General features: G+C 41.3%; 1 pseudogene; it reads left to right on the top strand.

The window, feature by feature from the left end:
- The first annotated feature begins 894 nt into the window (after positions 1–894).
- LOC118636693 lies at positions 895–1,008 on the top strand (annotated as a pseudogene).
- The last annotated feature ends 2,919 nt before the right edge of the window (positions 1,009–3,927 follow it).

Here is a 3,927-nt window from a genome sequence, read left to right as displayed (position 1 = left end):
AAGTAAGTTGTATTTTTTTCTAGGAAATGTTATAAAACATACTTAATGCACATTTAATGTTTTTTTGTTTTGTTTTGTTTTTTTTTTCATTTTGAAAAGAACAGAATGGTGAAGACATTTCAGTATATATTTGTTCTCCCTCCTTTTTGTTTTTTAGTTTTGATGCAATATAACAATATATTGAACATTTCAAAATTAAAAAAAAAATCACCTTCAGAATCAGACTGGAACTGTACCATTGGCAACTGGAGACTGAGGAAAGCCAATGGTATAGTTCCAGTCTGATTCCGAAGGTTTAAGAACTAGAACAGCTTATGGTATAGTTCCAGTCTGATTCCGAAGGTTTAAGAACTAGAACAGCTTATGGTATAGTTCCAGTCTGATTCCGAAGGTTTAAGAACTAGAACAGCTTATGGTTTAGTTCCAGTTTGATTCAGAAAACCTGAGAGCCAGGAGAGCTTGTGATGTATTGCCAGTCTGAAAGCCAACAGGCTCGAGACCCAAACAGCTGATGCTTCAGTTCTGGTTCAAAGACAAGAAAAGTATCCATGGCCCAGCTGTCAGTCAGGCAGAAGTTCCCTCTTACTCAAAATATAAGAATACATAGTCTTTTTGCATCAGTCTACCAATCCAAATGTTAATCTCATTCAAAAACACCATCATAGCCCTGGCTGGTTTGGCTCAGCACTTAGAGCATCAGCCTGCAGACCAGAGAGTCCTGGGTTCAGTTCCGCTAAGGGCACATACTTTAGTTGCAGTTTGTCCCAGGTCCCTGTTGGGGTCATATGGGTGGCAACCAGTCGATGTGCCTCTTTCACATATATGTTTTCCTCTTTCTCTTCCTCCCTTTCACCCTTTCGCTCTATCTGAGGATAAATGCAAAAATGTGCTTGGAGCTTTGTGTAGTGGCAGTATCATAGTCAAAGAGGTTTATCCGAGGCGCGATTATTGCTAATTGAAAACTTTTCCCAATACCGCGCCATGACGACTTGAAAAATGTCCTTGGGTGAGGATAAAAAAACAAACAAAAACAAACAAATAAAACACAAAAATATCATCATAGACAAACAGAATGTTTGCCAAATATCTGAGCACCCCAAGTGATTATCTACTATGATAACATATTTTTTTGAATAGAAAAAGCTATTACAGAAGATGGCCGTGGGCAGGACAAAAGGGAGGGTGAGTGTGTGAAAGAGTGAGCTAGTGTGTCAGAGGATGTGAGTGGACGTGAAGGTGGAAGACCAAATTCCTGCAGTGCAGAGACACAGAGCAGAAGGTTCCTGTGCCATGGACAGGAGCAGCCGGCTACCTCAGTAAGCAGCTCCTCAGGGCTCTTCTCCCTGTGCCACGGGGAGGTCCCACCATTTGGAAAATCCAGGGTCTTCCCTGGGAGGAGGCAGTGGGAGCGGCTAGGGCCCAGCAGCCTGAGCCCACCAGCGCACCTGGCAGCATCAGACCAGTGGACACTCTGTGTCAGCACAGACCAGTGCAAAGTAGTGGAGCTCCCAAGGTACCAGTCGCAGAAGCCTTGGACAGCCAGAAGCCCAGCATGATCCCCCATAGTATCAACCCAATCAGAGTTTAGATATACCCCCAGTAACAGACGCTGGGAAGCAGACATCCATCCCCAGGCAACAGAAGCACAGACCAGCAACTGAGACCCATCCCCAAAAACTACAGCAAAAGCTGAGCAGGAGTTGAGCCCCATGGGGCAGCAGCACTCAGCCACCAGCTGCTGGACCTGGGACTCCACAGAGGCCTGTGTGGTCCAGCAGCTCACAAGAGCACTGGGAAGTCGTAGCCCTAGAGAGACTGGTTCAATCCAGCTGCCCACCCACGGGACCTGTGGGGTGCGGGGGCACCAGAGAGGCCTGTGCAACCCAGCAGCGACTGTGCAATCCAGTTACCCATGGGACCTGAGGGGTGCTGAAGCACCAGAGACGCCTGTGCGACCCAGCAGGGACTGTGCCATCCAATTACCCACAGGAACTGCCTGGTGATGAAGTACCAGAGAGGCCTGTGTTACGCAGCAGAAACTGTGTGATCTAGTTACCCACAGACACCTCTCAAAACAGGACATACAAATGGCCAAGACACATATGAAGAAATGTTCAACATCACTAATCATCAGAGGGATGCAAATTAAAACAACAATGAGGTATCACCTCACACCTGTCAGAATGGCTGCCGTCATCATATCATCAAACAACAAGTGTTGGTGAGGGTGTGGAGAAAAGGGGACTCTAGTATACTGCTGGTCGGAATGCAGACTAGTGCAATCAGTATGGAAAACAATATGGTGTTACCTCAAAAAATTAAAAATTGAACTTTCATTTGACCTAGTGATCCCACTTCTAGGAATATACGCTAAGAAGCCTGAAACACCTATCAGAAAGAATATATGCACACTCATGTTCGTAGCAGTACTATTTACAATAGCTAAGATCTGGAAATAGCCCAAAGGTCTCTCAGTAGACGAATAGATAAAAAATCAATGGTACATATACACAATGGAGTACTATATAGCTGTAAGAAAAAAATATCTCTTATCTTTTGAGACAACATGGAGGGACCTGAAAAGTATTATCCTAAGCGAAACCAGCCAAACAGAGAAAAACAAGTATCATATGATCACACTTATTTGTGGAATATAATGAACTTAACAGTCTGAGGAATGGGGTAGTCCCAGAGATGTGGAAGTGGGGTACAGACTGACAATCCCAGAATAGGGGGTGGTGGGAGAGAGATAAACCACAGAACTTATATGCATGTATGCATGAATAATGGACATGGATAACAAAGCTGGGGACAGGGTGGGCAGGGGAGGGAAGGAGGAATCAGTGGGGAAAAAAGGAGAAACATCTGTAACAAAAATAAATAAATTAATTAATTTTTTTATTATATTTTTTATTTTTAACACTACTTTCATAGAGATTACCTCTGAGTTAGCATAACTTAGTGGTAAAGTAATGATTGATCAAAGTTTGTATTTAAACTTCCTAAGTGAATAAGTTTTCCATCACCATGCTAATGTATCTGACTGAGTATGGATTGCTGTATACATTCTAATTTCAGTCAGTTTATAAGTCTGTCACTGTAAACTCAGTACTTTCTGGCCTACAAGGCTTCATGTTTATGTAGGGATGAGCAGCCTTCCATTGATTGAGTTCACTATTTTTTTGACAGTACCACTGGGCATTAAATTTTATTCTTCATGGTCTAACTGAAGATAACTTTTTTTGAGCATGAGACTACCAAGTCCTCATGGCCTACTTAGCAGTGGTAGAGCCATCGTGACAGGGAGCTCAAGCTTGGAAATGAAGGCAGCCCCAGGTTAAATTCCCACATACGCCATTGTCTTTATTATAGTTTAGAAAAGTTAAACTTTTCTCATTTTGTTGTATGCCTTTGGTCATTTCCAGAGTCATGAAATATTTGTTTTTGATAAATTTGTTCAGTTTTATCACTGCTTTTTGCTGAACCCTTTACTTTGCCATTCTAAAAGTCATTGGTATATGTGTCCCTACTCCTTTTGAAAGACAAAAGTGATGACTTATTATCAAAATACTATTTCAATTTAGTGCCATGTTTTAATAGAATCATTTTTTATATCAGTTAAGAGTATAACAGTTGATTTCTATATTCTCCACTTCTGCATATGAATGTTTAAAATTTTGTGGCCATGTCACACATTTCAGACTTTAAAAAATTTATACCCAAAGGATATTTGTATCAATAAGAATAACATGTAAGTCTTTATAAAAATTTGCCCCATTTTCCAGGATTTCTAAGTTTTTTGTTTGTTTGTTTGTTTGCTTGTTTGTTTGGTTGTTTTATATTTTTGCTATGTTGTTGTAGGCTGGGGGATATATCAGAAGCCTTAAGAATATGCAAATATGTAGTTGGGAATAAAATGTACAAGGT

Source organism: Molossus molossus, unplaced genomic scaffold (genome assembly GCF_014108415.1).
Source record: "Molossus molossus isolate mMolMol1 unplaced genomic scaffold, mMolMol1.p scaffold_m16_p_2, whole genome shotgun sequence".
NCBI lineage: Eukaryota > Metazoa > Chordata > Mammalia > Chiroptera > Molossidae > Molossus > Molossus molossus.
Note: the sequence above shows the minus strand (reverse complement) of the source record. Positions and strands in the feature narration are given on the sequence as shown.